Source organism: Pongo abelii, chromosome 1, assembly GCF_028885655.2.
Source record: "Pongo abelii isolate AG06213 chromosome 1, NHGRI_mPonAbe1-v2.0_pri, whole genome shotgun sequence".
Lineage (NCBI taxonomy): Eukaryota > Metazoa > Chordata > Mammalia > Primates > Hominidae > Pongo > Pongo abelii.
In genome coordinates this window covers 83,207,961-83,221,977 of record NC_071985.2, presented here as the reverse complement: position 1 = coordinate 83,221,977, position 14,017 = coordinate 83,207,961, and the positions used below count along the sequence as shown (strand labels likewise).

Below are 14,017 nucleotides of genomic sequence, written 5' to 3'. Positions count from 1 at the left end.
TATAAGCTACCAATTTGTGGGCTCCCATAGCAAACTGTAATAATTAATTAACTATAAAAATCCATACATCCAAGGAGGATGTGGTGCTTATACATATTATATGGAGCATGTTATATTGGAAAAAGCAGTGAACTGGGAGTCAGAATACTTAGGGCAACTTCATCATTACTTCACTTGGTGATTACTACAGGCAAATTACTTTCCCTTTCAGGGTCTCAGTTTTTTCATTAGTAAAATGAAGGGGTTGAATGGAGTAGTCTACAAACAGAAAGACCATCTATCTTGGTTTGTCTAGGACAGTTGTGGATTATGCCTATGGTTCAGGTGTAATTTTTAATAGCATCTCTTTTGACTCTCAAAGTATTCTAGTTTGGACAATTAATTATATGGTCACTCTATTTATATCACTTTTAGTTCCCAAATCTGATACTCAGTGATTGGAGTTAAAAACTCAAATGTCTATGGGCACCAGCAGGTAATGCAAATGAGTGCAGCTGGCCAGATATAACAGGGAGTAGCTAGAGATGTCATCAGGAGGCTGCTACTAGTCACCTCTAGCCACTTGTGGCCCCACAGAAATGTGTCTTCAGGGTTTCAGATCATCCTATTTTTCAATATTTTCCAGGCCCCAGATTTTATGTGAAATAACTTGATTTTCAAATGTTGGCAACCAATTCATTATTTTTAAAACACTGGGTGAGCCATACACAATATGTCTGCAGGCTGCATAGAGCCCAGAAATCATGAGTTTGCAACCTCTGAAGGGTATACACACACAGATAAATTTATGGGATGGTAAAACACAAAGCTGCATTTCCCTACAGGCTGTTTAGGTTACCTTGATGGTGTTCTAACATTACTTCCACACACAGAATGACAGTAAATACAAGATCTAGTCACCTATGTTCAAATTAAAATTGGAAACAATAGTATTACGCACCAAATTGCTAGCCCTTCTTATTTCTAGGGAGCTAGAATGAGCAGCATGGAAGAACAATGAAGGAACTTGCATTTTTTTACTTTAGACTTTTTTACTTTTGTAATGGAAAAAATTAAAATAAGGAAAGGGTGTATCAGACATATGGACAGGAGATTCACAAAGCTTGTCACTCCAACAGGAAGACATACATCAAGCTTCTCATTCTCCCTGAAGCAACAGTCAATAGCTGATGCTTCAGAAGGTGAAGCTTCCCATAATGCACCTGTGTAGTGTTAGCCGCAGGGTAGTGTAGGTGATATGTGCAGTAAAGTGGGTGAAATTAAATATCTTCAGAATTCAAAACATAGTAGGAGTTTTGGGAGAGCAGACAATACCAATATATCATGTCAACAGCAGAGATGGTGCAAAGCTCTATAGCTTTTATACCATTACTTATATTTTATTGGAGCTAAAGGCATTTTAAAAAGTGGATTTATGCTGAATATTTATGCTGAATATTTCTGAAAATATTCCACTTCCAGCTTCTTCCCTAACAATTCCTAAGAAATGTTATTGCTAGTTAGAAATGCTTTATCTTTTCTTCTATCATATCCAATGAAGGCCTGATCTTACAGAGTCTAAACAATTGCAGTAAATACATTCCAGATTTCAGCAGCACTTTACCAACACTTGTGAATCGCTGTCATTCTTCCAGGATTCAGTTTAAGAGTGGCAATTACAAGTCACTTTAATGTCTGAGGAAAGGATGGAAAGCAAGCCCTGCAAATAGAAGGCCACATTTACTCTTTTCAAACCACAGCTCAAACTATCAGTGGAAAATACAGTTTTTATGTAAGCACTCAAACAGTTTTCCCCAAATCTTGCAGAATCCATTACTTTTAAGAAATTTCCACATGAATAGACCAAACGAATCAGGCATACTAATACTTTGTACATGCACACACACAAGTGCCAGTTTCATATCATACTGTCACAAACTCTAGAGCTAAATACATTCACACGCTTCGGATGAAATGATCAGGGTAGAAATATGCATTGTGAATAAAATAACTTACCTACCTTACCTATAAAATTCCCCATTTCAGTTGTTTTCTGTCACTGCCACTTTTGAAGTTATCCTCAACTGAACTCTTTGTACACATTCCTGCAAACCAGCTCACTGTTGGAATGTCTCTCATTTATTCATTCATCATTCATTCATTCAACAAAGAAATTTATGTTTAGCTAGGTGGAGACACAGGGGACAAGATGTGTTCCCTTGAGACACTTGAGAGGCTCACAGTCTAGCCCACACAGAACTCGGCTTTAGTTATCTGCTTCTGTGCCGCAAGACCTATTAAATCTTCCCGCCAAATTAGTTTTCATCAGCCCACTTTGCATTTTTGACATCAGGTTCTGCCTGGTCATGGGGCCTTTCCCTAGAGACCTAGTCCTTGCCTGGTTTCCCACTTCTACTTAGAACATTATCTTTGCATATTTCACAACAAATTATGTCCTAGTGGCATTTCTCCAAGTTTTTTTTTACACCTTTTTCTTGCTAGGTTAGCCCCCTCAAAGCAAACTTGATTTACTTTCTTTGCTTAGATAAGCATTTGAACTGCTTTGTTCAATTCCTTACCACAGAGTCCACAAGACTGAGATATGTTCTGACACAGCCCTGTAAGAATGCTGCACTAAGAAGGTGCTTCCTCCTCCATGCTCCCTAGGACCACTGCACATGCCTTCATTAAAGCAGTTATCTCATGGCTGAAATGTGCCTTTACTTTTATGAGTGCCTCCACTAGCAAGATGGAAACCCCTCCAGAGCAGGGACTATGCCCTACGCTTGGCATCTCCAGAAGCCCAGCATGAGGAGGCACCTCACCCACCCATCAGGAACTTGAAGTGTTTCCAATAGCAAATCCCCTTGTTCAGTATGCAGGGTTTCTAGCTGGACTTATGATTTGCTGCACATTATAGTGACTTTATAAACTTCAGGTGGAAGTAGGCTTTTAATGAAAATATGAAAGAACTATTCATTTATTCATGCAGCATTATTCTATATACTGCAGAATGTTTAACACTTCTGAACTCAGGGAAGAATGCCAGGAGCATTCTCCAGTCATTGGAATATCCCCAAATGCCATCTTGCTATCTAAGGAGACAAAAGCACCACCCTACCCCACACCAAAAACTTGAATAGACCAAACGAATCAGGCATACTAATACTTTGTACATGCACACACAAGTGCCAGTTTCATATCATACTGTCACAAACTCTAGAGCTAAACACATTCACATGCTTCGGATTAAATGATCAGGGTAGAAATATGCATTGTGAATAAAATAACCTACCTATCTTACCTATAAAATTCCCCATTTCAGTTGTTTTCTGCCACTGCCACTTTTGAAGTTATCCTAGGGTATTTTTGAGGAAGTCATTACAGAGATATAATACACATAAAAATTTCAGCCAAAAAGACTGTTTTGGTCTCTACTCTTAAGACTTAAATCCAAGCTCTAATCATTTCCAAGCCTTCAAAGTTACAATGGAAGGTACAGAAGTTCAGGATTTAGGACAAACCTGTTTTCAGAACCTGATTACTTAATTACTTGATAACACATTGTTTAATGCATTGGAACTTAGGAAAAGGAAGTATAACATTTCCTTTATCTTTATGACACCACTGCTGACAGCAGAGTTATCTCCATTTCTTTAAACTTATTAAGTTGGAGTCCTTCTAGGGTTTGCCAACACACTATACAGCTGAACTTTCTGTTCAGGACAGTGAGGAATGCCTTTCTTCCCCAGCTCCGTGTGGTTCCCCTCTTCTCCCTTATGTTTAATGCACATCTCAGCTTCATCCCACTTTCAAGCTTTCCTCAGATGCCCTAGATCCATTTTCAGGGATGTACTGTATCCACCCCCTGTTCTGTCAGCTCCTAACCCTCCAAAATGTTTCACTCCTATGTCTTTGAGGAGAACAGATGCCTTTCTCTGGCCCTTTTAAGTGTAAAGATGTTTCTATGGCTATGCTTTTAAGTGTTAAGTTGTTTCTATGGCTATTTGGAATCCCAAATAGATTGGAAATTTCCCAAGGGCACACACATCCCAGTTTTTATTCTATATTCCCATGGTAACCATGCATTTAATAAATATAGTTTATGACTATCACAAATGTGGATATAGCCCCCCTTTCTTTTATGTATATTTATAAACTATGTTCTTAAGCATTTCATATGTTTACTTTTTCTTTCTGTGTCCTTTACGTTTTAGTTCACTTTAAATTATAGTCTTAAAGGAGAATAATTCTGAAACTGAATTCTATCCATAAAATAACTAGTATTGGACCATCTACAATTAACTGTTAATAAATGCTTTGAGGTTGGTTTTTTGTTTTTTGTTTTTGTTTTTGGCAGTAGTTATAAGCTTGGCCTAAGGAGCTGACTTCTATTCCCACAGAATCCTAGAATCAGATTTTATAACTAGAAAGGATCTTAGAGGTCATCTAGTCCATATTCTACCCTATGTTTCAGGGATCTGAGGCTCTGAGAGGTTAAGAATCTTACCCCAAGTCACACAATTCACTAATGATCAAGCCAGGAATACAACCAGGTGTACTCACCCCAATTCCAGTATTTTTCCCAATATCTCACCACCCCAAAACTTTGCTTATCCTTCATCTAGAAATGTGCACCAACTGCTTTCTAGTCTCCTAATATTTGTAGTGAATGACCCTGAAATTTGTTCATGTTTTTGGCATTACTGCTCTACTTATGTAATTAAAATACAATTTTTGGATGTAGGAAATGTTGAAGATAACTGAAATTTTCAGCACCTTTTAAAGTTGCAACCAGAAAAAATGATCACTGAATACATCATAACACAGTATGGGCTAATTAAAAGGCATTCACCATGCTGCTACAAACTAATAAACAACAAAAATGATTGCAAAGTAATCTGACTTCACAAAGTGCTATAGTGATTCAACCTCCACCCCCAGAGAGCGAATAAATACAAAATATTATTAGAAATATAACATGGTCGACTTGGCCTGAGGTGAAATGCAGAAGACTGCTAGATTGACTTTAAAATGCCGTGGAGGAGCGTGAGATGTCATGGAACGGGGAAAGTGAGTTTCTTGGAGCCCAGTGTGGTGTCTTGAAGTCACCGTGCTCCATCCATCAGACTACCACAGATACAAAGATAGCAAGAATGGCCACTTTCTTTAACCAAAAAAGGCCCTGGCGGTCTCAGGCAGACACAGAGGGGCACACACTTGGTAGGTCTCAAACTGTCAGAGTTCCTGCCCTTTCCCCCGTGGCCAGCCCCCTTGGTATGAAGGGGTTGGCCATGGGGCCTTTCCCAGACCCTCTCATGGGAAGCCAATTCAGCAAAGTCGGAGGCACAGCCCCCGTGTGAATGCAAACCTGCACGCCTGAATAGCGGCAGCTGGCTTTGGAGAAAAATGGGACAACTGTCTCCTGCCCGGCTTTCAAGAGCTGCCATTCTTTCTTTCCAGGGGCTGAGCCGATTTCTCGGTGCCACCCACTCTCGCGCCTGCCCCTTGCCCCCGTTTCCTCCCCCGCTCGGGCCGGCGCTGGTCCACCCGACTACAATGCAGCGCGCGTCTGACCCAGCTGCTCCGGCTCCTGCCCGGGGTAACCACGGCAACCGCGGGCCGCCAGGAATGCGCGCTAATTGAAGGCCGAGTTTCCTCCCACAGTGATGAGCAACAAGTGAAGCAAAAATAGTGAGGCGGAATAAAGGCTGCGAGGAGGGGGCGGCGGGCGCGACCGGGGTGGCTGGGGGCTTAGGGAAGAGGAAATAGCGCCTGCAAGACCGCATTTGTTCTCTCAACACCGGGCAGTGAACGGCCGCGAACGACGTCATTTATGGTTCAAAAATCTTAGGGCAAATTTTTCAGAAAACAACTATTACGTCAAACTCCCATCTCTTTGCTGGGCCCCTTTGCTCGATTCAGGTACCTAGATGAATGGAGATGTATGTGCACATACATAGGTCCCCAGGAACGAAATGCCAGCTAGCAGCCGGGTTCAGCAGGTGGAGGTGAGCCGACACTAATTTCCCCTCCAACCCTCTGGATCTTCTGTTCTCTTCAATCTATGGGAGACCCTTCAAGGTGGTCAGCAGCTAAAGGTGGGTGACCATCATACCAGTTGGCCTCGACAGTTCCGGTTTATGCCTGTCTTGCCAGAAATTATTAAAAGTCCCCCCTTTTCACTCTCAAGAGTATCCTAGTTTGGATGATAAGTTGTAAAGTCACCCGATCTAAAGTCTTCCCAAGCCCACCCAGATCCTAATCCAAGTCCAGTGTTCTTCAGACCCCTCCAGACTTCATCAAATGGCCTGGCCTGTGTGACCTAATCCTTGTATTTAGGTTAGGCAGTAAACACCCTGCAATTAACTAAGGGTCATCCACTGAGAAATAGGGGCTTCCAACAGCAACCAAAAGATAGCATGCTGGGACAGAATGCTTTCAAACCCACTAGCAGAAGATTTCCACTGGGCTGATTAGGGTCACCACTGCCAAAACACAGTACAGATGCCATTGAGAAAATGTGAATCTATTAGCAATAGGATTGCCAATTCACAGATGGCCATTAAAGCCTCTGTCCGTGGAATGGGCTAAAGGAAAATCAGCTCTTTAGCAGGAATCCCCAAATGTAGAATTCCCTAAAGAGGGTTCCCTCAGATTAGGGATGAAATGCTGGCGATGTGATGTGGGGAGTGGTAAGGGGTGGGAGAAGGGAGCTAACATTTACTAAGTTCTTTGTGCATTTAATCTTCACAATAGGTCTTCCGTGTAAATTTTATTACCCCTCCCCATTTATTCAGCTAAGGAAACCCATGCTCATAGACATTGACTTGTTCCAAGTTCATATTGCTGCACTGAGTCCAGGGCTGTCTGACCCCGCAGCCTCTGCTGTTCACAGTGGACTTTATCCAATATCCAGAGAGACCTTTGGTCAAGATCAGTGTCACAGCCTCAGCACTATTTCTATCTGGAGCCAGATAATTCCTTTGGGGAATGGGAGAGCTGCCTTGCGTATTGTAGAATGCTTAGCAGCCTCCCTAGTCTCTACCCACTAGATGCCACAGCATCCCACAAGTTGTGACAACCAAAAACTATCTCCAAACGTTGCCAAATATCTCCTGGAAAGGCAAAAATTGCCCCTTCTTGAGAATCAATGGCCTACACATTTAACATCCAAATACAGCTTTAATATTTTCTTGTATTGTTCTCTAACTGCTTCAGAAATATATCTTTTATCTTCACCAGAAGACAGTAATTTTTATAGAGACAAGACACTGTCATTTCTTTATTTTGTATCCTCACTGTGCTAGGGATATAATATGCAAAAAATAATCATTTTTTAAAATAATAATTTAAATACAAATCATACTTGAAGCAAAACTGACTCCACTCCATGGTGCCTATCAAAGAGCAAGGTTGAGATTATGGAGTAGAAAGGTCTGAAGGCCAAAGGAAGCTTCTTGCAAAGAATGAAAGGCATGATCCCACATCTTTGAAGGAACCACAAGCCCTACTCCACTCTTCATTCAGTAGAATGAATGTTATTGGCAGTCATTAACCAGAATCAGATTCTAGCTGACACTTGGCTAACTTTTCTGGCTCTTCCCTCTCCTCCATCCCTTCAATGCATTTTTTTTTTCTGGTTCTTTTTAAAAACAAGACCAGCAGGGGCATCTAGGTAAGCTCAGGGCAGAGCAGGCCAAAGCTAGGAGAGAGTGCTGGGAGAAAAGGCAGTGGGGCTGAGGCCTGAAAAGCCACTCCTCATTTGTTTTCTGTCTCATGGGAAACTATGGAGTTATTTCAGCTGTTCTGGAAACCTGAAGGCACAGGTATCTGCTGATGATAGAAAGGATGATTCTGCTTTTTTTGGGGAATCAACCCTACTGACGCATAATCTGAAGCATACCTGATGCATAATTGAGTTTACAAATGAAATGTAGGCACAGCTCAAGTCAAAAGATGTTCCAAAGAAGTAGCCTCCAAATTTATGGTGAAAGTGTGGCTCTGTAATTAATTTCTTTTCTCCCTTCTGCCAGGAGTAAACTTTTTCTTCCTTCTCCCTCATTCTTTTTCCCTCTTCCTCTGTTTGTAAATCTTAGAAAGAAACAGCAGCAGCCACTCTCAGAGATCAAAGTTTTAGCAGGCAACAAAGACCTCCAAGGAGGCTGTTGCCATGGGAACTCTGGGAGCTGAGGCCCTTTTAATCGTCAAATCTCCTTGGTTAGCAGCACCAGGCTGGGGCTGGCAAAGAGAAGAAGGAGGGAGGGGAAGCATTGGCAACAAGTAGCCTTTCTGAAGAGACTGAACTAAAGTCACAGGGGTGGGGGGTGGACAGGATTCAAACTGAGGCAGCAGTAACACAGGGGTGGGTGCGGGGGCATTTCTGCATAGCATTAAGACACATGCTCCCATTAAACATCCCTAAAGTCAATCGCAAATTCTGAGACATCCCCTCCCAAGAATTCACTGATTTTGTATTATATGGCTTTTTAATACTAGTGGATGGAGAACTTTATTTTAAAGCAGAATAACAATTTCAGGCACAGTATTGTGAATAATTTGATCTAAAATATACACACACACACACACACGCCTGCCCATTCCTTTACCACTTGTCTATGTAATATAACTGTACTTCTGGTTAAATCACAGGAGGAGATAGAAGAAAAAATAGGAGCGTGACAGGAAAACAAAGGCAATTCTGTGGGCTTACATTCGTGGGGAAGAATCAATCCCAAATGAGCGCCTACTCACAAGGACCTGCTGGGAGCATACCTATTTCTGGCCTCCTGGATTAGCATTGCATTTGGACCATAAAGAAGCAGAAATGGATCAATTCCCCAAAACGTTAATGTTTGTTATTTGCCTGCCTGACATTCTTTTCTTCATTTGGAAACAAATTGCCAGAGTTTCCTTTAGGAAGTTACTCTTTTTCCCTTTTCCCTTCAGTTCATAGGTTCAGTTGGGGTTGGGTGGTATACTACAGTCCTCTCACACACAGGCCACCCCCAACAACAGGACTTTTACTGAAACTATGGGGAAAGAGGCACTTTATCCTCTTGAGATGGAAGGTGCTAAAGACCATGGAAGGGTGAATCTGCTGGGGGCCATCATCTCTGCCCCATGCAGAGAGATCCTGCCTGGAAATGATGCTAACACAGAGAGTTCAGAGTCAGGAGATGGAGATGAGGAGACAGAGATTCTTTAACACATAATCTGAAAACCAGGACTTAGCCATGCTTGAAGCTAGGAATACCCCCGGATTTATCTGTTACGTAAATCAAATTATCTGTTACCAGAGTTCCCCTAAGCCAGTTTGAGCCTCTATCCCTTACAATAAAAGAGTTCTGAAAAATACAACAGTTACCTTTGGATAGTGAGATCTTTAGGAGATACTTTCTTTTGTACTTTTCTGTTTTGTTTGAAATTTTTACAATAAGCATGTATCTTTTTTTCTAAAACAGAAACAATATTAAAACAACACAAAACAGCAGTATTTGAGGTATCACCCTCAATAGGGAATTAATTCTGCCATCTATGGATCTTTTAAATAAAGTCAGAATCATAGAAAGTATTCCAAAAAAACATCTTGTTTATCGCAATATCCCCGACAAGAGAACCTGTTCCATATTAAAAGTTCATCAGAGAAGGAGTTTCTTATAATTTCCCTCAACCATCCATAGTTTCCAAAAATTGTTATTTACCATTAGGAATGTCTTCCTTCGGGTGAATCTAAACACCCCTTCAATCGTATCCTCTTATTCTATTCTTGGCCCACAGGCAGGGGTGTTCATCCAGTCACATTTCCTTCCAGGCCTTTTTCCCCTTTTTCTAATTAAAGGCCTTTAAAAAATAAGCTACCACATAGGACATCAGAAAGAAGGGGTCAAGCCCTCAGATTGTACATCGAAAGACATAAGAACAAGGCGAGCTGCTTTTAGATTTTAAAATAACTTCCCTGTTTGAGCCTTCCTGAAATGGTGAAGTCCTTTGCCTGCCAGCTGGAGATGCCCCAGGGAACTTTATTCCTGTCCAAACAGTGGCATGGTTCCAGATTATAAACAGCCTGTCCTTACCATGGATCCTAGACAAATTTCTAATCTTGGATGGCAGATTTCTAGACACTCCCATCTTCTATGACTGCTGGTATGGCCCTATGATCCCAAATGACTGTCTAAATATTTCTAAGGTACCTGTCACTGTCATCTTAAAGCACCAAAACACTATATGCATTTCCATCTTCACAATGACTTTACCTTCTGAATCATCAAAAAGACATTAAAGGGTGTTCAGTATAGTTTTTGTGTTTAATGCTGAATCAGTGGTTGTCCTCCCATTTCTGTGAATCACATATCTTTGGATATTTCTGAAACCATTGAAAGAACCATCCATAGCGATTTGTGGATGGTTCAGATGTATAGGGTAGAAGGAGGGGTGAGTCATGCTCAGTGGGAAGGAATGCAATCTAGACAATAACAACTATGCCTTTGAAGTCAGAGCTTCGGTCAATGGTTGTGGGCAGTTTGACTAAGAAATAAAGTGAAATACTGAAGCAAACCTGGAGCAAGTAACAAACATTATCCACGGCCTCAAGCAGTAACTACGTTTTTTTTTTTAACATAGCTTATTCTATAGCTTCTTCATACAGACAGGTCATGTGGTATTGCGGAAAGAGATAAAGCTAGGAATCAAAACACTTGAGTTTGATCGATGACACTTTTTTAACTAGGATATTAGTCATAAAACACAGACACCAATTTTTTCATTTGGAAAATAATACCTGCCCTCCTACCTTACAAGATTATTACAGAACAATTTTATAAACTACAACTTATTTTCAGTGTACATTAGTATTAATGCTAGATGTAGTAATGGCATCCTCTGGTAGACACATATTGTTTTTTTGGCATCTCACATCTATTCTTCTTTTATGTAACAGTGTCTTAATTTACTTTGGAGAATTAATTCTTCTCTGTGTCTTGATAAAGTAACTATGAAGAGCCCCTGGTTTCAAAAGGCTAAGCAGGGGACAACTGACCAAACTGCGTCAACAAGAACTTCACCTACCCTGCTTGCTAATAATTGTTCTGACCCTAAGATCTAACCCGATTCCTCTGTTAAGATTTCTTCACTGGTTCCCCTAAGTCTTCAGAATCTAGTCCAAACTTCTTAGTCTTGCATATAAGATACTTCACAATCTTGCTCCATCAACTTTTCCATCGTTACCTTTCTGAGTATAATGAAGAAACCAAATTCTTCTTAACTTTGCCTCTAATTTATATCTTTAACCCATCTTTTCTTACTAATTAATCTTCTGTAATTTCAACCTGTTTTCTGCTCCCCATTTTGTGATCATCTCCAAGAAAAGCTACAGCAGTTGACTGTTTCAAGCTACCATCAATAGTTTTTTTCTTCACTCTTGAGGGATTAGTCCTCTTAGCCCTGACCTACTGCAAAAGACCACAGTTTATTCTTCTGGGTTCCTTGTGAATGAACATCAATCACCCTGCATGTTCTTGTAAACAATCTGTTACTCCATTTTTCTCTGTCATGAGGATTGATTTCCTGGGAGATCATTCTCTTATTCATCAAGGGAGTCACATCAATCATGTTCATCTACTTTTTAAACCAAGAACTTTAGAATAGAAATAAAGCTCAAAAGTAACTTAACTGAATATCTTTTCCTGTGCGTAAGTACCTCCAGGGACATAGAACTCATTTCTGAGAATACTTATTCCATCTTTAGATGTCTCCAGTTGTTAATGTTAGATGTCTCCAGCTCTTCTTTTACAGTGAGATAGACTCCCTCCCTTTGTTACTTCCACTCCTGATTCCATTTTATCTAGCCAGAGTATGTTTCCATTCTCTCTTCTATATAATTTCACTTCAAATATTTGGAGACACTTCTCATGCTCACTGTTCCAAGTCCACTTTTGCTAGACCAAATCCTCCAAGCATTCCTCATATAAAATTCAATGACTGAGCCAGTGGTTCATGAACATTATAATTAGCAAACTGTGGGTCCCAGTTATCTTCCCACAGAGGTCTTCATCTGCTTAGAAATGAACTCAGAAATCAGCTTGCTCTCCTGGTCTCACATAAAAAGAATACTTAACAAATAGGCCAGCAGGATGAAATAATCCCAAAATAAGAAATTTTACAACTGTGACAGCATTTTGAAATATTGTATAAAGGGATGTGAAGACAAAAAAGACTCAGAATTTTGTATTTGGAAAGTAAATACAGTGCTTTATGAACTCAGAAAAATTTTTGTAGATTTCTAACCCCTTTAAATAAGTAACACAGCTAGTGTTGCCCTAAAAAGTTTCCATGACAAATTTATCATGCTTTGAACATCTCTAATGTTGAACAAAACAGAATGATGTGTTTCTTCCCTACCAAGAGCCCTAGCATGTCTCTGTTTCATAGACAGGCTGCTTCTACTGCAACGAGTTTGGATTTGCAGCCTTGGTAAGTTTTCCTTTATGATTCCTTTAGAGTAATACTGATTTTTTTTCTTCATCTTTCCTCCCATAATTGGCGACCACTGTCATCTGAACTTCTGTTTTACTCACCTCTCTGCTGCTGGCCCTTTTTTTCCTTGAGAATAGCATTTTTGCCCAAGTTGCTTTGCATGTTTTGATCCAGAGGAATGCCCTTCATACACTTCAACACATCCTCAGATGACAAAGCTATCACTCTATTCATTTCCCCATGTTTGCAGAACAACTGGGACCAAATTATTTAAAGTGGTTTTTACCTGGCCTCCTTTTCCTGCACAGGCAATTACTTCTCTGCAAATGGCTGCCCTGGCCAAATAACTATGTTCACAATTAGCTAATTGTGGGCTCAATGAGCCACTTGTTCCTTCAAACTTGGCTATTAGGGTTGTGATTAAGCAAAAATGTGTCTTTTTATTCCTTTTTGATTTACAGAGTCACAGCAGATCCCAGATCTGATCTCCCTATGTTCTTTACAATGTCAATATAAACTTTTTACTTTTTCATTTCCTGCTGAATATCAGTCATATTTCCATTCTTTTACAAGTCACAAGTTACACTTTATATATTGGACCCAAAGACTTTGTTTGAATTAAGTCAACCTTCTAATAAGACAGACCATTATTACCTTAATCCAATTTACAAAATATAATGAGGCTGGGTGGGCGAGGTGGCTCACTTTTGGGAGCAATTTTGGGAGGCCAGCACTTTTGGGAGGCCAGGGTGGGCAGATCACTTGAGGACAGGAGTTGGAGACCAGCCTGGCCAACATAGCAAAACCCTGTCTCTACGAAAAAATACAAAAACTTATCAGGGCGTGGTGGTACGTGCCTGTAGTCCCAGCTACTTGGAGGCACGAGAGTCACTTGAACCTGAGAGGCAGAGGTTGCAATGAGCTGAGATTGAGCCACTGCAATCCATCCTGGGAGACAGAGTGAGACTCTGTCTCAAAAATAAAATCAAATAAAATAATTTTTAAAAATAAAACAATAAAAAGTATAATGCTAAGGCATCAGAATAGTTATTTTGCCAAAGTCACACAATCATGATAAAGACTAAAACTAAAAATCCTAAATAACAACTGCCACTTTCTCCCTAGGGATTGAGTTTCTCTACAATTTTTATATAGGGTACAAATCTACCTTCAACCTCATTTACTTTTAATAGGAGGCACCCTTACAAATTACTCCAAATTGCTATCACCTGGTTTCTTAGAAACTATAAAAATGTAATTTCTTTTGAAAATGGCTTTAAGTGTATATCCTGAACTACCTTTTTCCCTACAATTATGCAGTTTCTTTTCTTATTTCTGTATGTTCTAATTTTCTTGTTCAAACAACATTAATAGAGCACAAAATATGTGCTAAATTTTCAGTTTCATACAGAGGTCAGCTCTCACTGACATTCCTGCAATCCACAAAAAAGGAAAGTAGCCAAAAGTAATGAGTTTTCATTTATGAGGAGATTAATATTAATAAGGATTAGATGTATTTGCTTTGAGAATAACTTGGACACTTTCAGGTTTCAAGATATCTGGC

The 14,017-nt window shown here is 40.1% G+C and overlaps 1 protein-coding gene and 1 long non-coding RNA gene across 16 annotated transcripts in view; one reads left to right on the top strand and one right to left on the bottom strand.

Annotated features, from left to right (window-relative positions):
• The window catches only part of ILDR2 (immunoglobulin like domain containing receptor 2), a 61,989-nt gene that overhangs the window by 28,715 nt on the left and 19,257 nt on the right, over positions 1-14,017 (bottom strand). The window lies entirely within an intron of this gene.
• On the top strand, positions 5,677-9,393 carry LOC134761944 (uncharacterized). Its single transcript, XR_010141204.1, has 2 exons — positions 5,677-6,080; positions 8,632-9,393. It is a non-coding gene; the product is annotated as an uncharacterized LOC134761944 (long non-coding RNA).